This window comes from Panthera tigris, chromosome D4 (genome assembly GCF_018350195.1).
Source record: "Panthera tigris isolate Pti1 chromosome D4, P.tigris_Pti1_mat1.1, whole genome shotgun sequence".
In the NCBI taxonomy this organism is placed as follows: domain Eukaryota; kingdom Metazoa; phylum Chordata; class Mammalia; order Carnivora; family Felidae; genus Panthera; species Panthera tigris.
Genome location: NC_056672.1, coordinates 14,713,369 through 14,735,871, shown reverse-complemented (window position 1 = coordinate 14,735,871; position 22,503 = coordinate 14,713,369). Strand labels below are relative to the sequence as shown.

At 44.7% G+C, this 22,503-nt stretch overlaps 1 long non-coding RNA gene across 2 annotated transcripts; it reads left to right on the top strand.

Annotated features, from left to right (window-relative positions):
- Positions 1–600: 600 nt before the first annotated feature.
- LOC122233233 lies at positions 601–8,693 on the top strand. 2 transcript variants are annotated; one of them, XR_006210753.1, is made up of 3 exons: positions 601–714; positions 872–965; positions 8,586–8,693. It is a non-coding gene; the product is annotated as an uncharacterized LOC122233233 (long non-coding RNA). The 2 variants fall into 2 exon arrangements; XR_006210752.1 differs by having other exon boundaries at positions 835–965.
- The last annotated feature ends 13,810 nt before the right edge of the window (positions 8,694–22,503 follow it).

Here is a 22,503-nt window from a genome sequence, read left to right as displayed (position 1 = left end):
TAGTGACACCTTGTGCCTTGCAGGAGGAGACCCCCAATGACGGAGCAGCAGGGGAGAAAGGCACCGATGCCCACGCCTGACCCTGCAGGGGTTACCAGCCAAATGGCTAGCGATGAGCGATATCCTCACTGACTGGCCAGTTCCAAAATGCAAATCAGTCTGAGAAGCCCGGCCATATGCCTGCTCCTGTTTTGTTTGTTTGTTTGTTTGTTTTGTTTTGTTTTTGTTTTTGTGATTCTGCCTTCGGGTGGAGATCTATAACTTCTTATTTCACACTGAGTCCTTTCAATGAGCCCCTCTCCATGGCGATGCTTCTTTATTTTGAAAACTCAACACTATTTTCAATAAATATCCACTTTTCTCCAACTAGGTCTCTCAGAGAGTCTACCTTTCCTCCCATAAAATTTACTTACTCTTACTTTTTAAGTATAAGAAATGAGTCTTTCCTCCCAGAGCAACGCTCTTGGAGCAACGCTGAGCCTGGTCTGTGGGATCTTAGTGTTGCATCACTCGCGTCCACCAGATGGCGCAGTTGCCGGGTCACACACCCAGAATCCTGCAAAACTTCATCTCGTCGCTGAACACAAACATCTTCAGGAAACCAACCGCTTCTCCCTCTTTGCTGAGAAATCGCCAGGGCTTAAGTAACTGCCATCTGTGACTGTCCTGCTGGACACTTAACAAGGGTCTCCGAGGGTTTTCGTTAAGTGTAAGGTATGGAGCTAAGCCCTCGGGTAGCAACGGTGGTCTCTGGGAATCTAGTGGTAGAGATGGCTGTTTAGCAAATGATCACACAGGTAAACACACAGCCCCCAACTCTGACTTATGCGATAGAAGGAAACCAAGGTAGCCGGTCTTTAATGCCACACAGGACCAAGCCTGAGAGGTGGAATCCAAAGGAGGAAAAGGAGCTAAATTATGGAAGCGGGGAGAGGAAGCCTTCTCCCGAACAGAAGGAACAGCAGGTAAGAAAGCACGGAGGCTGGGAGGGATTATGGCACTTTGGAAAGGCCAGTAAAAAGGAAAGCCAGAACTTTCAAACTGAGGAGAAAAACAAAAGAAAGGAAGAGAATCGAATTATCCCATGGCTAAGTCCTAGGCTTCCATAAACATTTATACCCAACATGACCCCCCAATTTATATCTTCAAAGAATCACTTCCCTTCCCTTCAATTTCCATATGTATGTCTCTCCACTTAGTTCTTTCAAAGGCACATTCAAATACACAGGCAGCACCGAATTCCTGGTCCTCTCTGGTCTGATCACCTGTTCCCTGAATACCAGCGAGGGACTGAGCAGTACATTCCATCGCAAAATTCGGAAAACAGAAAGGAGTTCCTGAGTCCTCCTTTCCCCTTAGCTGTGTACACGATCTACCACCAAATCCTGTTAATTTTATCTACCAAATCTGACAGCTTTTCTCCTGATCAGTGATTCTCCAAACCGGCAACATTAGCATATCCAGGGAACTTGTCAGAAAGGCCAATTCCCAGACCCCACCCCAGAGCTCCTGAATCAAAAGGCCCAGAAATCTGCATTCTAACCAGCCCTCCAAGGTGCGGCAGGGGGGCGGGGGGCGGGTGGGGGGGTGTGTTGGAAGTCCGGCACAGTTTGAGAACCAGTGCCCTAGACCCAGAGTCCCCCTGCCTCTGCTGTGAACCTGCTCCATCGTTTCTCCTCTGGGCTGCTTTAGTGGGTCTGCAATTTTTCTTCCCCGCCTTGACTACAGCCTCCTCTCAGGGTGAATCCCAACCCTGGCATACACTGTCATCTACTGGGATCCACTGGCAACCCACTACCTGGGAATCTCGGTGGTGGGGGCGGGGGCGGTATTATTCTGAAGCTTCACTTTAAAGGCCAAGAATTAAGCGCCACTAGAGCCAGACTGATCTTTGAAACTGCAGATCTGTTCTTGCAATTACCTAAAACAAGCCCGGGTCAAGCCCACATTCCTACGGCCTAAGAGGCAGGTAAGGGATCTGACCCCAGCATCCAAAGCCTCACTCCGTCCCAGGTATTCTACGGGAAAGCTTCTGTCCAATGCAGGCTCTCCTGCCCTAAATCGCTCTGTGCTACCCTTCGCCTGATAACCTTCCCGGTAATCATTCTGTAATCTTGGCTCCATCGTCCCTCCCCCAGGGAAGTCTTTCCCAAGCTTCTTTGTCATGGAAAGAGTGTGGTGCGGAGGCTACAGATACCTCTTTGTCCAGAAAGTCCTGATCTAGGAGCTTAAGGCCTGTGGATTGGTTTATTTTCAATTTTATCCTTACCTGTGATTATTTGATTCACGTTCATCTTTCTCACTCAACGAACTGCACGAGTTGGACATACAAGGATACACTCACATGTATTTAGTTGAATGATTGAACAACTCTTGGAGTTGGGTACTGATTAGTGTTCTCCTAATTTCCTAAGGGGAAACTGTGTTTCCTAGTGTTTCCTAAGGGGAAACTGAGTCTTCACAGTCTAAGCACCTTGCTCAGATCACACAGCGAGTAAATGGCGGGGCTGGGTTTCGAACCCAGATCAGGGATTTTTAGCATCACACCCTCCGAGCTGGGCTCCAGGAGAGAGATTTCCACTACCTGATCTGGGGCCTGAGTTTCCACAGTTGCTCGGGACTAAGCGTTGTTTGGTCCCCGTCAGAACTGGACTCAGCTTGAAAGGCACACAGTTATTTCCTTCCTATTGAAACTGCAATCTGCTCCAAGGAAATGAAGCTTATGGCTCTCAGGGTATAAAGGGCAAATGTGCGGGAGAAGCCAGAGATCAAACTGTTAAGTACACTTGTTATAGAATTTTTCATGAGCTGGATTCAAATGCTATCAGTGGAGCAGCTCCCCCTTGGATTAAAAAGAGCGAGAACAAAGGATGAGGAGAAAGGCAGCTGCCAGTGCCTAATCAGAAGCCAGATGGAATGTTCCAGGCCTGGGGACGCGGAGTAGATGCAGCCAAGGACTAGCACAGAGGTCACAGGAGAAGCCAGTGCAGCCGAAGCGAAGAAGCTGTTTCTCCCTCGGCGTGAACGCAGGGGGCGACGTTCGATTCCCTGTGGTTTATCGGAGGGTCCCCTCCGTTTGCATCAGCTGCCGTTCCTCTCACTGCACGAGAGTGAGTTGAAGCTCCAGGTCACTTTGCCTCTTTCAGGCCCGGTGTCCTCAGAGGCAAAATTGGGAAGTTCATCTTAGATGACCTTGAAAGATGCTCTCGGCTAGAAAATTCTGTGATTCTCTGAACAATGCTGTTAGGATTGACTCCGGGAAGACAGGAACACGCGTGGATATCGGTAGTCCTTCCCAAAATCAAAATACATTGTGACCCTTTTATGCCGTCTCTCCACCCCAGCACATCTTATTCCCAAAGAAAGTGCTTCCGGTCAAGTCCAGCCTGCTTTGAAGTCCAAATTGAACCATTAAGTTCAAAGCAAAATGAATCCAAAGCTTAGTAAAGGCCACTAATATACTAAATCCCCAACTGAGGTACACCCAACTATTATTACAGAAACAGACATTTAGCAGATAATTTGGGTAGTCTTTTTTTTTTTTTTTAATAATTTAATTTGCATGAAAATGAATGATGTCTCCTTTCGGACAATTAAATCAGAATAAACCCAGATTGCAATTCACATTCGTGAAACACAAGGTTTTTAAGTATATATGGTATAGCTGGGTCAAGACATTTTTCTGAGGTTGATGTCAGCACTAAGAGTGAGTAGCTGTGAAGCGGGGGCCCGCTGAAAAACTGAAATAAATTCAGCTCTGATGTGCCTGGGCTCATGCTATTTGCTTTGCCCAGAATGTTCACTCCCCAGACCGCAGCTAAAGGAGTCTTGCCATTTCTTCAGCCCCATCACTGGCCTCGGAAGCAGCGTTCCAACAGGGCCCCTGGATTCTGTGACTTTCGTCCTACTGGGTCGTGGTCTGTATTCCTTCCCCTTATATTTGGGGTCTGCAACTCCTCGACGGTTGTGGTGACACGGTGCCAGTTTCCAGACTCAGGCTTTAAGAAATTGGCGGCATTGACTTTCTGCCTTGGAACCCAGCCACCGTGTTGCGAGGATGCCAAACAGCCACATGTAGAGGCCATGTGTAGGTGGTCCAGCTGACAGTCACAGCTGAGGTCTTAGTCCACCGCCAGCACCAGCTGCCAGACATGCGAGTGATCGGGCTTTCGGATGATTCTGGCCCCCCGTGTGCACGCTGCCCCGGAAGATGCCACACGGTGTAGAGATGAGCTGTTCCCATCCAGCCCCATCCAGATTGCAGCTTCGTGAGCAAATTCGATGATTGTTGTCCTCGGCCCCTAAGTTTGGGGCGGCATGTCAAGCAGTGATAGATAACAAGAACAGAAACCTTCCTTGAACGCTCACACCGCCGTCACCGTCAGCGTGGTAGTCATTAAGGCAGGTCACAATCATTCCCCCTCTCTCCTCCTTCTGGGTACGAGACGGAAATACGTTTCCCGCCTGCATTGAATTTAGGCGTGGCCACAGGCTAGAGTATGGCCAAGGGAATGCGATTGGAAAAGACAGGGGCCGATCTGGACAGAAGCTTGAAAATTTACTGTGCGACCCACCAGCTTCCCTTCCCCGTCACAGTAATGCCAGGGGACCACTGGGCAATCAATCTGTCTCCTCAGTCAGACTTTCTGATGGGAGGTGGCTGGGCAGGACTGCGATGCCAACCCGTGCGGACATAGAGCACGAGGGACGAGGGACTTGTCGCACGAGGCCCCTGGGATTTTTTCAAGTTATTTGTCGCCACAGCATATGACCAGATTTCTCAATGCCTGCGCTGCTGACACTGGGGGCTAGGTGATTCTTTGTCAGGGCGTATTGTCCTTTGCATAAGGGTGGTCAGCGGCATCCCTGGCCTCCATCCACCGGATGCCAGTAACACCACCGCTCCGGCTGGGAAAACCAAAAATGTCTCCAGACATTACCAAAGTTCTCTTAGAAGCACCCAGGTGAGAACCACTGACCTAAGCTACTCCACGTGCAACCACCATCATGCAGAGGGAATTGCCTTGTCTTTATTCTTTGAAAGTCTTTCGTAGATACTTCTCTCTGACACTCTTATCATTAGCCACAGAGTGCCTTACCCTAGTTCCTTGGACTTGGTCACTCTGAAGACTGTAAGGAGAAGTGGAAAAGTAGGGCATGTATAATGATCTACCTAGAGCTTGAGCTTTCTGTTAGCGATGTGCCAAGGGAGGGGGTTGAAATTCACCAGCGAGCTGACCCAGTTTAGAACCATCGCAAATGGTTGTGCAGTATACAGACTGCACAACGGTACCTAAGCTAACCACAGGGATAAGTGGTGACTGAGATCCATCGCACTCCGTTCTATATGCTACCTCTGCACAGAAGGAGGGAGTTCTTATTCATCTGTCTGAAGGAGAGCCTGTAGGGGCTCCTGGGTGGCTCCGTCGGTTAAGCGTCCGGCTTTGGCTCAGGTCGTGATCTCGTGGTTCGTGAGTTCGAGCCCTGCGTCAGGCTCTGTGCTGATGCCTCGGAGGCTGGAGCCTGCTTTGGATTCTGTGTCTCTCTCTCTCTCTCTGCCCCTCCCCTGCTCATGCTCTGTCTCTCTCTGTCTCTAAAAAATAAATAAGTGTTAAAAAAAAATGTTTTTTTAAATGAAGAAGAGGCTGTAACAACAACAACAAAGAAAATAATAACAGCTTCACACCAAGGCCAGTCCCTGCATTGACCCAGGCTGTGGAGGAATCTGGGATAAATCCACATAGGCTAGGACTGGAAAATCAAAGCTTTCCTACCTGATATTGACAACAGGGATTCTCGTGGAAAGAGATGGGAAGTTCATGCCACTGGACAAGAGCAAAAGAAACTCAAGGCAAGACTGTCTAGTTTGAAAAGAAACACAGTGAAAATCTAAGTCTTCTTATACCCCCGATCCCCTATATTCCCTCCCCAAGGCCAACCACTGTCACTAGTTTCTTCTGTGGCCTTCCAGAGAAACACTAGGCATACACAGAGATATGTATATATAGGACCCCCTCTCTTTTTTAAAACACAAAGTTTCGTAAACAAATGTTTGCACATTGTTTTACATCTTATTTCTGAGCTTAAACATACATTTTTAGGTAGTGTGTCTTATCATTGCCTGCCTCATCATTTTACTGATGCCTATTTAATTTTATGGATAGACATACTTTATATAATCTGTTTCTTATTGATGGACATTTAAGTTGTCTCCAAGCCTTTGCAATGATATCACTGTTTAAGTAGAAACTTTAAAAAGAGAAAACAAATTTAAAAACCATCTTGTTTGTATGAGGCAAACTTTGCCAGGATTCCCTAAAATTGGTTATTTATCTAAATCAAACTGGCATCTCCATTAAATGACCCAAAATCCCTAAGCCCTCATATGTGGACCAGTGGAACTCTCTAATCTATGTAAATTAAGCACCAATTAGAACCATTTTATTAAAGTTTCCATATAAAACGCCAGCTAGACTGTATATATTAGTGCATGTCGAAATCAGCCCTTGTGTAAATTGTTTCCAAAAGCACACAGCCAGTAGGAATCACTGCCTTTGCTGTTTACGAAATTTCCCTCTGGTTCTGCTCAGGCGGTTCTTCTTGATGTTTTAAATTAACTCCCAAAGTCAAACAGTTCAGGGTGGTGCAGTGGAAATCCAACAGCAATGTAGGCAGGCCCCAGGGTACGCGGTGACTCCTCCCACCTGGCCACCTGTGTCCCCAGCGGCTCCACACACCCCCCCCCCCAGGTCTACACAACACACATCACCACGCTTGATGGCTTCGTTGTACCAAATCGTGCTCCCCATCAGATCACCACCGCATTCTAGCCTGACAGCAAAACACTCTGGCCTGATCATCCCCCCAGTAACACCCTTCCATGCCACACTCGCTTCACCCTTCTCTGTTTCACTCTGACCTCATCCCGAGAAACTCTTCGCTGGGAGCACTTCCACATGGTCTATATCCTCATGCACTCTCCTTGCCTTAGGAAAACACAGCCAATGCCGGTCATCTTTTTTCCCTTCCCTTTTCTTCCTGTGGCATCTTCTCCTTTCCTCTTTCACTCCCTCTCTTCATTATGACTGGCAATTCCGAAATAGCCCCAATCGTGACCGAGAGGCATTAGAGAAATCCCAGTGAGACTTTCCTACCAAGGAAAAGAAAAAGCACATTTTTCCCAAGAAGACATCCAGATGGCCACCAGACCCACGAAGAGACGCTCTACATCACTCACCATCAGGGAAACGTAAATCAAAACTACGATGAGATATCACCTCACACCTGTCAGATTGGCTAGCAGCAAAAAAATAAAATAAAATAAAATAAAATAAAATAAGAAATGGCAAGGATGTGGAGAAAAAAGGACACTTGTGCACTGTTGGTGGGAATGTAGACTGGTGCAGCCACTGTGGAAAACAGTATGGAGGTTCCTCAAAAAATTAAAAATTGAAATACCCTATGATCAGTTATTCCATTTCTGGGTGTTTACCCCAAAGGAAATAATAACACTAATTCAAAAAGATATAGGCACTCCTCTGTTTATTATAGCACTATTTACAACAGCTAAGATATGGAAGCAACCTAAGTGTTGATGATTTTTTTAAGAAAATATTGTATATGTATATAATCGAATATTAGTCAGCCATAAAAGAGAGGGAGATCTTGCCATTTGTGATAACATGGATGGACCTAGAGGGTATTATGCTGAGTGAAATCAGTCAGGCAGGGAAAGGCAAATACCATATGATTTTACTTATATGTGGAATCTAAACTAAAACAATCAGCTAAGGCGCCTGGGTGGCTAAGTCGGTTAAGCATCCGACTTTGGCTCAAGTCATGATCTCACGGTTTGTGGGTTCGAGCCCTGCATCGGGCTCTGTGCTGACAGCTCAGAACCTGAAGCCTGCTTCAGATTCTGTGTCTCCCACTCTCTCCCCCAACCCCTCACTCACACTCTGTCTCTCTCTGTCTCTCAAAAATAAACATTGAAAAAAAATTAAAAAAAAAAAAATCAACCAACCAAACTAACAGAAACAGACTCATAAACACAGAGAATGAACTGGTGGTTGCCAGCGGGGGGGGGGGGGGGGGGGGGATTGGGGAGATGGGCAAAATAGGTGAAGGGGATTAAGAGATACAAACTTCCAGTTATAAAATAAATAAGTCACAAGGATGAAAAGTACAGCACGTGGAATATACGCAGTAACATTGCAGTAACTTTGAATGGTGACAGTAACTATCCTTCACAAGATGAGCATTTCATAAAGTATGTAATTGTCAAATCACTATGTAGCACACCTGATCTAACGCAATACTGTATGTCAATTATCCTTCAGTTCTTTAAAAACCTGTATTAAAGAAAAGAAAAGGAGAACTATAATTTTTAAGTTGAAATGCGTGTAATAAGGTTTGGTATAGTTACATTCCCAAACGTCCCTTTCAAAAAAGTTTACTCGCCTCTAGATAAAGCTGTCTTGCTTGGGGAGAGATATTAACAATAATCTCTTACTTATTAACAATGATCTACCAGGGCACCTGGGTGGCTCAGTCCATTAGGCATCTGACTCTTGGTTTCCCCTCAGGTCATGATCCCGTGGTCAGGGAGATGGAATCCGGTCCTGTCTCGGGCTCTGCAGACGACACAGAGCCTGCTTGGGATCCTCTCTGTCCCCGAATAAATGAATAAATAAACTGAAAGACAAAACAAAACAATGTTTTGCAGCAGCATCACTTTGTCGTTTCTCACCGTAATGTAGCAACATGATGCTTTCTTCATGCAGCCTCTTTGGCTGGAAATGAATTACCCTCAGTCTTAGCCTTTGAAAAACCTCTTTATCCGTTAAGCTCTTGCAACATGAATTGGTCCTTCCCCTGTACCCCTACATCAAGTTGTTTTTCTTGCTACTGAACACCTATTTCGTTTTGTTTTGCATTATTTGTATTTGTGTCTTCTCAAGCCTCCCTTGAGACACTGAGCCCCATTAACACTTGTAAACCTCCCTACCAGGAGCACATCTGTCTGGCGCGTGGTAAATGCACACAAAATGTGCCCTAAAATGAAATAGGCTGCAGCGGGTCGGGTTAGGAACCGAAAGACCATTCACAAAGTGATCTCCCTGCCAAAATGCATTGTTTTTCAAATCATGGACTTATTGGTTTATATATAACCTACTTTATGCTGTAATAATTTCAGAAAGACTATACATAGTTCTACAATTTTTAAATAATGTCATATTTTATAAACTAAAGTCAGGATTGAAGATCAATATCAAGGAGAAAGGAGGAACCCAGATATGTGGGTGATAGGATGTTATATAGCCATAAAAATTGGGCTATACATGTTTGGCTCTGAGCTTCCTGGCAGCTAAGCACAAAGGAAAATGTGTTCAATGGCATGGTTCTTATTGTCTAAGAGGAGAAAACATACCATTGCTGGAGGGAAGCAAAATTTTCCTGGTACTTCGTTCTGAAACGAATCTCTTGTATAAGACTTCCCATCCTATCAGGGATGCTGAGTAGTCAAACAATTGACTTTAGTTGGAATTCGGGGTGCATACTTTGTTTTTGACACTGCAAATGGTTGTATGGCAAGAGGTAGAGCCAAAGAGGTGAAAGTAATGAAGTTATTTCATCCACCTTTAAGTAACAAAGATTATTAAAATATGTCTAATAAATAAAACCCATGCAAAGGGCCAATATAGCATCCCAGAAATAAGAGTAAAATTATTTTGTTGTTGTCATTGGTTTTGTCTGTTTGTTTGTAATAACAATGAGGATATTTATTTTTCTGCTTTATGGAAGTTTTGAATGGGGAATCGTAGACCACCGACTCAATATTTTTGAGGTTTAAAGCTTATTTTCTTATTTTTGAGGGAGAGAGAGCACAAGTGGGGGCGGGGGTGCAGAAGGAGAGGGAGTCACAGAATCCAAAGCAGGCTCCAGGCTCTGAATTGTCAGCACAGAGCCCCACATGGGGCTCAAATTCACAAACCACGGGACCATGACCTGAACCGAAGTTGGATGCTGAACCCACTGAGCCTGAGCTTAACCCAGGCACCCCATAGAATGGGTTTAATGAATAGGATATTAGAAAGGGGCATTAAATAGCTTACATTCAATTATTGAGCCATCCATAGAGATTATTAAAATAGAAATAAATTAAGATGATTTCTCCTCGGGGCGCCTGGATGGCTCAGTCGGTTAAGCGTCCGACTTCAGCTCAGGTCATGATCTCATGGTCTGTGAGTTCGAGCCCCGCATCAGGCTCTGTGCTGACAGCTCAGAGCCTGGAGCCTGTTTCAGATTCTGTGTCTCCCTCTCTCTGACCCTCCCCCATTCATGCTCTGTCTCTCTCTGTCTCAAAAATAAATAAACGTTAAAAAAATTTAAAAAAAAAGATGATTTCTCCTCCAAAAGTCTAATATGAAACACTCAAGATTTGGAAATCAAGGATTTTTATTACATTTTGTTTTCCCCATATACATTGAGGAAACAATTCCAGAAAATCAGAATTCTATGTGGCAAATTAGCATGCATCTAAAGAAAGTAGAGACCAATAGGAAGGCAGGAAGAGGGATTTAAAAAGACTAGTCAGCCTCTCTGGAAACTTCCAAGGGAGCTATGTGGGTCCCACCGTCAGAAGTAGATCAGTCCTTGGATATTAACTAAATCCCCAGTTAATATCCAGTCTGCCTATCCAAGCCAAGATCAACTGTGCTTTAAATTTCATTTTAAACATTTAGAGGAAAATAAAAACAAAAATTAAACACACACACACACACACACACACACACACACACACAACTGAATCAACTGTAGAGCCAGAACACTAAATCATAGCACAATTTTCTAAATGTGTTTTTCTTACAGTTTGCCAACTTTTAGAAATCCTTGTATGTTCATTGTTAAGTATAAGATGCCATCATTCCCTCTAAACTCTTCGGCATGAAAATTGATAGCACTGTTTTGCTAAGTCTATTTTCTGCCAATCATTTCCAAAATATTCTCTGGAACCCAAGGGGGGAAAAAATTTAGACTTAAGTGCAGTGCTGCGAGCATGAGAATGTAAAATGTGGACTATTCACCCCAAAATAGTGTACTAATGAAAATAGCCAGACTTTTGAGTCACTCCCCATTATTGGCTTCTATTTACAGAGTTCTGTGCCATTACTCAGGGAGAACAGCCGCGATGAGAAGGCAAATAAACTGCTAAGCAAAATATGTCAAGAATATATTTGAAACTCCAAGCAGAATTTGACATTGAGCTGCACCGATATTTCTTGCAAGGTCACTTTATGGTGAAACCATAATTCTTTTTTTTTTTTTTTTTTTTTTGGTAATTAAGCTGACCCAAGAGTACTCACAGCTAGGAACACTCATCCAGTGAGAATACATTTAGAAAAGGAGAATGAACGCTATAAATGGATTCAATGCATCTCAATATACCAACTCCCATTGTGGCCAGGGTACAATCCCATGGGCATGTCACTGAACAGAATAACATGACCATTACAGATGGCCCAGGGGTATAACCTAATGTTTACTCATGGAATGTTCTGGTGAGAGATGGCATTGAAGAAACCATCTGGAAACCTGCATGTAACCAAAAAATAAGTAAATAAATAGATAAATAAATACCCCTCCCCTGAGATTTCCTCGTCAACCTATTTCCCCTTATTCTGTTTAGCCGTCACACCTCAGCCAACCAAGGAAACGTTAGGTATTTTGAACCCCAAAGTGCTAATCCTTCGCCAGTCATTATGCATTATTTATGAGGCCAAAGATGCCGGAATAAATTCATTTTTCAAAGGTAGTCTGACTGGCATCAAAATTCAAACTGTTGCACAGGGTGATCAGGCTTTCGCTGAGCCACCTGGTACCTCCCTCCGCGCGTATAGGGAGAGGCCGCGTCCGCAAGACGTGTTTGCCACCCGGAACGTTCTGGCAGAGTAGCACGGGAGCGCTTCTGGTTTGTCTTAGACATCATCCGACGCTGAATGAGATTATAGTTTTGAGGAGGTGCCATGTTATCAGCAGATCCATGCTCAAGACTCTCCCCACTTTTGCTTCACTTTAAGGAGATAGAGCTCAACCCTCCAGGAGCGTTTTTTCCAAGGCCACTGGGTGTTTGCAATCCTTTATCTGCGAATCCAAGCTTGGAGCAGACCACGCGGTAGGGATTTGCCAGCTGTGGCGTATAGAACTTAGCGAAGAAGTTTGTTGGTGTAATCAAACTTCACTCTGTATGTGCGTGTGCGTATTTGTGTGTGTATGGTATATGCCCCCCCCCCCGCCATGTGTACACTCCCAAGTTTAAAAGGGGGGTGGGGGCACCTGGGTGGCTCAGGCCGTTGAGTGTCAGACTTTGGCTCAGGTCATGATCCCGTGGTTCTTCAGTTCTCACCCCGTATCAGCCTCGCTGCTAACAGCAAGGAGCCTGCTTCGGATCCTCTGTCCCCCTCTCTTTCTCTCCCTCCCCTGCTCTCTCAAAAATAAATAAACGTTAAAAAAGAATAATAGCAAATAAAAGAGGGTTGGAAGTCAATGTCCTCAATGCCTTCAACTGTGCGAGGGAATATTTAAGAGACTAAGGGAAAATCGGGCAAAACCGGAAGCTAGGTTGGACCCCCGGACTCTGGCTCAGAAACAGTGAATGTTGTTAAGGAAATGAGAAGGGTATGCCTGATAAAACCGCTGCTTGCGAAAGATATGAGGGGGACTGCCGATAGTGGGATTTCTGGGAAAGAAATCTGGCAATTCTCCTGAGCAAAAAAAGAAGGAAAAAGAGACAAGACCATATAGCGGGGAAATACATAGTTTCCTAGGTTGGTGTTTCTTAGACTTCAGTGTGCGTCAGATTCGTTTGGGAGGGCTTGATAAAAATCCAGGTTTCTGGACCCCTCCCCAAAGGAACTGAATGAGTAGGTCTGAGAGGGCACCCAAATGTTTGCATTTCTGATAGGTCCCACCCAGGTCAGGCTGATTCTGTGGGTCCGGGGACCACACTTTTTTAAGTAGCGAGACTGTGGATGCTGGAAGATTGGAGGCCGAAGCCCTGTGCTGCCATTGCCTGGTGGTGGGCCTTGGGGAAAATTACCCAGGCTCTCCGAATATTAGTTTTCTCATCCTTAAATTAAGATAATGACGTGCACTTCATAAGTGTGTCGTGAAATAACATGAGATAACATGGAGAAACTGGGTGGCTCAGTCAGTTGAGCCTCCGACCTTGGCTCAGATCAAGATCTCAAGGTTCGTGAGTTCGAGCCCCATATTGGGCTCTCTCCTGTCAGCGCAGAGCCCACTTCGGATCCTCTGTCCCCCTCTCTCTGCCCCTCCCCTGCTTGCACGCTCCCCAAAGTAAATAAATCCATTTTTTTTAACAATAAAAAATAAAATAAGTGAAATAACACATTTAAAGCCCCTGAGACACAATAGGAATGGAAATACTTCCATTTCCAGCCTCTCTGAAGGCAGAGGTAAGGAAATGGAATCATGACCCAGGCGGGGCTCCAGGAAAAAAGATAGGGGCCGCGTGCCCAGAACTCAGAGCAGTGTTTCTCAATCCCGGGCAGGCATCAGAATCAACTGGGGTGCCGCTTAGAGGTAGAGATTTCTGGGCCCATCCTCCAATCAAAGGACAGAGTAGAGTCAATGGGCTGGCAGGGTGCCTGGGTGACTCTGAGGCTGGCCAGAACTGAGCCCGGTGACATCCAGAAATGAAAGTCTGATATTTCCAAGGCAGAGTACTAGACAGCGGGGACCAAGCTGGGGGCACAGGGAACTGGAACGACAGCATTGTAAACGCAAGGGCACTAAGAAGCCTGGGGGAAACCAGAGAAAGCACCTTGCAGGGAAAAGAGGGGAGCTGTAAAAGGACGACTCTGAGTATGGGCTTAGGAGACCACGTTGACTTGAACTTGAAAAAAGTCAGGCGAACAGATTACAAATAATGCCGAAATATACACGTGATGATAACCCCTCACCCTGGAGAAAGACTCCGTTCTGTGATCGAATGGACTATGCTGCTTTCTCAATGAGGACAAGGTAGGACAAAGCAGTGAAAAGGAACTAGAAAATTTCCAGAAGCCCTAGGTCCATACACAGCAGCCCCCAACTCAGGTCTACTCTCCCCAGACCAATTCCAATAGAGGAAAGTGGAAACTTATCCACCAACCGACATCAACAGGAACTATGACCGGGGTTTTCTATTCTGGGATACCTCACTCGTTCTCCTTTCCTAGGTCCTCAGGCATCACTAAAGTGTGTTTCTCAGAAGGCTAGGCTTAGAGAAGGCTGTGGGTGATGTGGCTTCAATGATAAATATGAAAAATGACACGTATTGTAACTCAGCTTGACTAGGCCCAAGGCACATTAGCATAACTAATACTCTGAGAAAGCTCCCTTATCGGAAATCCTCACTTCAACAAGCACTTTTTGTAGCATTCCCCCCTCCTGTCACTAATTTCTGGGAACACGCAGTAGGAAACACTTCCCGATGGCAATGTCTGTCGTCACCACACCTCTGCCAGCCTCGGTGCCAAGATCTGAAGCTTCCACCTGCACTGTCCAGACTTAGAGCTGTTCAGATTCCAAGACACTCACTTCCTGTTTGGAAGCAAACTTCGCCGGGCTTTCAGATTCACCGCCCGCAAACGGGGGACAAGAACACGTCTTCTCTGTCGGTGGCTTTCGACACCGGAGCGGTTCATACGCAGATTGTACATTTAATAACGGGGACGTCCCCGCATGGCGTTCGCCACCACCTCGGGGAGATAGGAACACACCGCACCGCACACACGCACTCGGGAGCAGGGTGGAGAGAAATCATTAGCGCTAAAGAGAAAATGACCCAAAGTCCTTGAGACAGAAAATAAAATTGCAAGACGTGGAGATGCACCCACCGTAGGCCGGCTGAGTGAGGGCCCATGATTCACTTGGCTTGTTTCCCAGCAAGCTCACATTGCCCCCTCCTTGGAATTTCAGCTCGTAAATATATTTATAGCTGCTCAGACACAATATGCCGGATGCTAAAGAAAAAAAAAACAATCCACTGAGTCATTGTTCCTGGTGAACCAGTTTTGCAAGAGTTAACCTAATCCCTTGCACAAAGCTGAAAATAGTTTGCCAAAAGCTTCAGCAAGGAGGAGTCAGGCTCTTCGCCTAAAGGTTAGTTGATCTCAATCAGGCTGGTACAGAAACTAAGGTATTAGTTACAGGGTGAACTGTTTTTGATCTGACGAGTAATGGAGGCATTACACGGTGTCCTGGCCGGTACCTGTGTTAAGTGACACCTCTCTCTTTTGTGCAATCACGGCGAGAGCCCTGAGAGATTTTGGCCCCTTGTTCCTTTGCTCCACCCATCCCCTTGGGCCCAAACAACAGCAACCTGCTGAAGTGGGAGTTTCCAAATCAGTGGCGCAATTTTTCCTATCAACTGCCTGAGCCATTAAAGAAGTTTAAAGCAATTAATCCAAATGTGACTCCCCTCGGGTGGTAAACAGTGTGTTCCAGGAGGTAGCGACCGGAGATACAGGAAGAAGCTGGCAGAGCGATCCCTGATGCCGGCAGAGTGATCCCTGATGCCGGACAGGAAACAGAACCGATTCATCTTGACACCCAGGCTCTTAGCCCAGTAATTGGCCCAAGCAGGAGAACCCTATGTACGCGTTTGTTGACACAAAAGGGCGCTAAGCACTTGAAGGCGAAGAAGAAGGGAAGATCAAAGAAGACAGGAGGGAAGGGGAAGAACAGAAGGAAAAGGGTCTAGAGAAAGAGGGCAGAGAGGAAAGGGGGGAAAGAGAAGGAAGGGAGAGGAGGAGGAGAAAAAAGAGAAAAAAGAGAAAAAAGAGGGGCACCTGGATGGCTCAGTCGATTAAGCATCCAGATTTTGGCTCAGGTCATGATCTCATAGCTCATGGTTTCCAACCGTGCGTACTGCTCTTTGCTGAGTGTGTGGTACCTGCTTGGGATTCTCTCTCCCTCTTTCTCTGCCCCTCCCTTGCGCGCATGAGTTCTCTCTCTCTCTCTCTCTCTCTCTCACACACACACACACACACACACACACACACACACAATAAACATTTTTTAAAAAGAAGAGAGAGGAAAGATGACCCATTCAGCACACAAGTTCAAATTATTCAAGATATTTACGGGGGCTCCTCAGAGTTTCAGTGTCTTTTTACCCTCTTGGCCAACTACGGTAGTTGTCAGAACAATCACGGCCTTTGATCTATGAAGCTGGACGTCTCTTTTTTCTGGTTCTAAGATGCTTTCTAGAAGTGATTTAATTTAGCTTGCTTTGACATCTTAACGGACATTCTGCCACAGGGCTTCTGTTCAAGGGGTGGTACCCCTTGAGGCACAAAGGAAATCTGTCTTACTTTCGCAGACTTGACCACCGAAAACATTTTCCTGGGTCCCTTCCCCTCGCAAGTTCTTTCTGTACTTCCAAACTCTGGTTTAGCTCATGGGAAGATATGCACCAGTCCGGTTTTAATCACTCCCGCCCCCTTGCCTGACTCAGAGATACCAATCAGAAACGAATGTTTTATAGTTCTGTCGTTTCCACGCCAGAGACGAAAAATGTCACAAGCCTGGATTGTGAAGTAACAAGATGAACAATACAGGACAGGCCCAGAGAGAGACCAGAGCAAGGACAAGGGCCACCCTGAAGGCTGCTGTGACCCCCACACCCTTCTAATATAAGGCTCCTTTGTTTCAGTTAGTGTTGCCTTCTGGGCCAGAATGGGCCAATAAAAGACAAACCATCTGTGCATGGGCTCCTCTCAGATGTCCACAAAAATCCCCATAGTTGTTACCTTCTGGGAAGCTCAGAATGTTGTCATTGTTCCCAATTCTTGTTCCAAAGATTTGCAAATTTAAGAGCATGGTATTTGGTTTTTAAACCTCATCTGCTCTTGTGGAATAATAATGTAAGCCAGACAATACATATAGCCCATTGTATAAGTGTATTATTATGCATCTCCTTCTAAGCAGAGACATGGAGGTGAAAGGGAGGTCAGGGTGGGGGCTGGGAGGGAAAGCCTGGCCAAAGGAAGTGTAAGAGCCTCGAGGCAGTGTTCCTTTCACCACCTCCAACCCCAGCCACTGAAATCATTCCACAAGTACCTGGGGGCCCTGTGCTAGATTGGAGGGCCCAAGCAGCACTGTTCCTGTCTTTGTAGGAGTCTAAGCTCTACAGTGGAGACAGAGAAGCAAGCGGTTTCAATGAGGGAGGAATTCTGGCCACGGGAAGTGAACACATGTGAGGGTTCATCTTCTGTGGCAACTTGGCTGGGCCAAGAAATTCCCGACTGGATGATAAAACATTATTTCTGGGTGCGCTGTGAAGGTATTTCTGGGAGGAACTGGCATTTGCATCGGTAGAATGGGGAAAGACGTTGCCCCTGCCAATGCAGGTGGGCGTTAGTCAACCTGTGGAGCATCTCCGTAGAACAAAAAGCAGAAACAGGGTGAAGTTGCTTCCTCTGTTTGAGCTGAAATATCCATCTTCTGCCCTCAGACGTCAGCAGCCCTGGTTCTCAGGCCTTTAGACTCTGACCGAATTAGACCACTCGTGTCTCGCTTCGCCAGTTTGCAGACAGCAGACTGTGGGAATTTGGGCCTCCATAATTGCTTGAGCCAATTCTCATAATAAATCTCCTCTTACTATATCTCAACATATCCCATTGGTTTTGTTTTTCCAGAAAACCCTAACACACAGGGAGATGTGGGAGTCTACCTAGGGACAGTAGAAGGGGTAAATGGTCGAAGGACACTTCTCGGAGGAGTTGACTTCTAAAGGTTTACCTTTGGCCTTCATCATACTTCTCATGACCTCTATTGCAGAGCAAGGCTGGGTACAGAAAGTGACAAGGAGATAACCATTTTCCACCTTGGACTAACTTGGCACGGTATACCAGGCCAGGCTTCTTCTGGTTAGCAGGTGACCTTTTACAATCTACCTGTGAAGGGGTAAGGTTTCCAGTCGAGTTTCATAACTGATTTCTCTTTATTGGAGAAAAGAGTGATACTCTCCAAGGTTTTTGTTTTGTTTTGTTTTGTTTTCTTCTTGTTCAATGGAAACATTCCCGGGGCACCTGGGTGGCTCAGTCGGTTAAGTGCCCAACTCTTGATTTCAGTTCATGATCTCACGGTTGGTGGGTTCGAGCCCCGCATCAGGCTCTGTGCTGATCGCACGGAGCCTGCTTGGGATTCTGTCTCCCTCTCTCTCCGCTCCTCCCATGCTCGCTCTCTAGCTCTCTCTCTCTCTCTCAAAATAAATAAGCATTAAAAAAAATTTAAAAACTAAAAGGGAACATTCCTTGCAAATGGGTCATCAACTAAATCTAGGTTGATCGAGACTGTGGTGAAGGGAAATTCTCAACTGGAGAGCAGTCTGAAGGACCTCAGCCTCTGCAGCAATACGCAGACATTTGCTCCCCATTTTTGTTACCGCCATGGTGGTTGTGAGTCAAGGGTCAGTCAGGATGGCCACTCACGCAGAAGCACTTAGCAGCTTGGGCGCCCCATTAAACGAACATCTCTCAACACCCTCTCCTACCTGTTTTCCTTAACCATCTGTACTGGAGGAGACCCGGCTCACAGCTCTTCCTGTTCTCTAACTGGTCCCCAATCTGTCATCTCAAAATTGCTTTGTTTCCCAGGAACACCCAGGCGAAGCACAGAGCATGACTACAGCCTCATTGAAACAGCCAGAAAAGAAAAAAACCAAAAAAACCCAAAGACAGAAAAATAAGGAAGGTCTGAAAAGTAAGCATTTGAAATAAATACCAGCAAAATGTTGCAGAAATAGAAATCCTAATTAAAGGGAGTTGAAATGAGTGACATTTTTGCTGAGAAATATTTAGGATCATTGTGAACCACACAAAAGAGTGAAAGCCCAGCCACTTTGGGAAGCTATTACCTGCTTCCTTGATGGTTTAAAGTCAGGTATGTTCTCTTCCAACATCTACACAGAAGACTTAGCAATAGTATCCCCTTTGTCCTTCAATCTGGGTGCCCGTGGTGGGTAGAAATGCTGGCACGGCGTGCCAATGTCATCATGTACTAGGAGGACATTCGTGGGTGGCAGATGTCGAGGTTGTGCATTCATTCTACCTCCTCTTATTCTAAAACCCGTATTTACAGAAGGGCACACTGCCCATCTGCCTACACCACGCTTATTTATTCTGAATTAGCCTTCCTTTTCTGCAGCTTGTATTTAAACCGATATGACATTTAAAATTCTGGGTATAGGGGTACAAAGGTGGACTGGATGTCCCGAAAGTGAAGTATCTGACGGAAAGCACAGTTGGATGGGCTATGACTAGACACCTACAAAGTGGGTAAAAAATATGAACAGAAAATCCATGATGGAAAATCCAAATTGCTAATAAATTTGTGAAGAAAAATGTTCAACCTTACTAGTTGTAAAGAGGGAATGTCTATTTCAACAAGAACGAGGTGCTCTAATAGTCTGGATTCTCCAGAGAAACAGAGCCAATGAGAGATATGTAGATAGACATAGGTATAAATATATTTTATGAAATTGGCTCATGCAATTGTGGAGGCAAAGAAGTCCGAAGTGTTGTAGTCAGCAGGCTAGAGACCCAGAAAAGCTAAAAGTCAGTTCCAGTTTGAGTCAGAAGGCATGAGAACCAGGAGAGCCAATGGTGTAAGTTCTAGGCCAGGTCCTATTGTGTAGGCTAGAGAAGACCCATGTTACCACTCAAAAACAGGCTGAAGAGAGAATTCTCCCTTACTCTTTCTTCAGTGGATTGGATGTGGCCCACCCCCACTGGGGGAAGCAATTTGCTACCAGTTCAAATGTTAATATCATCCAGAAACACTTTCACAGACACGCTCAGAATAACCTTTAACCAAATAACTGGGCACCCTATGGCCCAGTGAAGTTGACACATTAAAATTAACCGTCACAGATACTATTTCATAACCTCCAATTTCTCATCTAAAAAAAAGCACGCATTGGCAAAGTACGAAAGGAATCAAAAGGGTGTACAAATTGCTTGTGGGAACATAAGCTGGTATCACTCTGGAAAGCCACTTGTCAATCTCTAGTAAAGTTGAGAGTGGGGACATCCCCTAGTCCCACTTTTATAGAAAATTTTCATACTTATACAAGGCAGATGTTCAAGAACATACTTTATACCACTGTTGATAATGTTAAGAAAAGTGGGGTCGGGTATCATAGAGTAGATTAAAAAAAAAAAAAAATTAACTCAATCTACATGAAGCAATGTGATAAATTTCAAAAATATAATGTCACATTTAAAGAAAACAAACTAAAAACTGATACATACAGTAGGATACAGTGAATTTAAATATTTAATGGAAATAATAGACTAATAGAAAATATCACTATATATTTTTTTCTGGATGGTTTGGCTGGAACTGAAATTTTACTTACAGAAAAAGATTTGGCAGCATGGTGATTTCTCTTAAGTCTAAGAGCCGAGCACACAGGTGTTATGTTATTTCCTTTACTTGTATGAATATTTGAACTTTCCCAAATTAAAAATAGAGTAAACGAATTAAAAAGCAGTATCGTAGTAAGCTCCCATAAAATATAATGAGTGATTAAAAGAATACACACTAAAACAATTTGGAAGACTGTAGACAGAACTGTTAGTAATAGTTATATCTGGGAAAGGAACTTCAGGGGTTTTATTCTCGACTTCCAAATTTTCGTTTCGTTTGAACTATTACCATGATTGTGGATTACCTGTACAATCAGAACAACAAGCCAGAATGGAGAAAAGGGGTAGAGAAGATTAAAAAAAAAAAAAAAAAAAAAAAAAAAAAAAAGACGTAAAGAAATTTACAAGGGCCAAAAAACACCCTTGGACCGCCCCACCCCATGGTATCATTTTTCAAAGAGTAGACCAGAGGAAAGAAGGAATGTGTTTATATTCTTAGAAGCCAATAACTCGCTAAACCCCAATTTTGCAATTATGCAACACCAGCTGCCATTTGTGAACATTCACAAAGAGCTAAAAAAGGGCTCATTATGTTCCTCTGAAATCTGCTCATCCTGCATTCTCTGTAAGGGTGAATGTTGCCACTAGGCTCCCCAAGAGCAATCAATTCTACCACCTTAATCACTTTTGTTCCCCCTCCACCCTTCACCCCGCCCCTCACCCCCATTCTTGCCTCAAGGCCTCCACTTTAGTTCAAATCCTCTCATTGATGGGCTTTTCCTTCTGCCTTAGGGCTTAACCCTTGGAATCCATCCAGCCAACAGGACTCAGGGCAATCAGCCTTTTATTTGATTATATAAATCTCTTCCTCAATTAATTAACTCCGCAAAATGTGTCCGTGTTTCTCATTACTGACGAGATAAGGTGCCAGATCTTTAGCATGGCTTCCAAAGTCTAAAGACCTTTATGGGCTGGCTCCAGCCTACCTGCAGGCTGACCTCTTTCCATGTACACATCAGCCTCTAATTTCTCTGCAGTTACCTGTAGTTTCCTGGACTTCAATCCTTGTTTTCTTTAAACACTCTATGGTTTGGCTTCCTCTGCCTAGAATGTCCTGCCCCTCTCCACATGGGGAGCAGTACATCCATTTTACCAGAAAGCTCAGCCCCCAGCACTTGCTTTATGGACATGTTCCTGGTTCTTACACACAAGCCCGCACGCACTGTCCTGTCCATTTGGTCACAGACTTTAGCACTTTTCACCACTGCCCCACCCCCACCCCACTGTTCTTGGTTTATGCAATTCATAAACAATTCAAGTGTCTCTGAGTATACTAAATAGAAGCTGTTGGTTTTAATTGTTTATTTTTTAGTTCATGTATGTGTTCTCACATTACGTCTATTTTTACAAGGGTCAAGTTATTTTTCTTGGATTACCTTATTCATCATTCATGCAGTTGGTTTTCCGAACATGTCTGATAAGTCTACATTCTGCTATTTGGTTTACCTTTCATTTTCTAAATTTTTTAAAGAATCTCTTACTTGCTGAAAATGTCCTTTTCCTTCTCTTTTCTGGGGTTTATTTCATTTTGTACATCTACGCTTTTATTTCAGGCAGGTGTGAGTAAGCACATTTAGTATATACAAGTGTTCGGTCCCCCACCTTGGGTCAGAAAGCCAGCCAACCATGTTAGAATCCACCAACGTCAACAGACATTTCCTAAAAACACAAAATAGGCAAACATATCAATTTCTCAAGACCCCAAATATTTAAGGATATAAGTCGAGAATATTGTAGTTGGCAATAATTATTTATAATAAATAATGAGGAAGAACCTACGTCCTCCACATCTTTGAACCACAGTGTGTAACCCCTAGCCCGGCTCAATAAAGAGTTGTTCAATGAACTCAACATTAACAGAAGTTCATGAAACAATCGTCTTGCTTCGTTTTGATGATCATATCCATACTAGAATTTGCTTCTAATCTGGTTTCCTTTGTACCTGGCAGGTGGAGAAATTAGACCAAAACAAAAGTACAAGAAATATGTCTGGAGTAGGAAT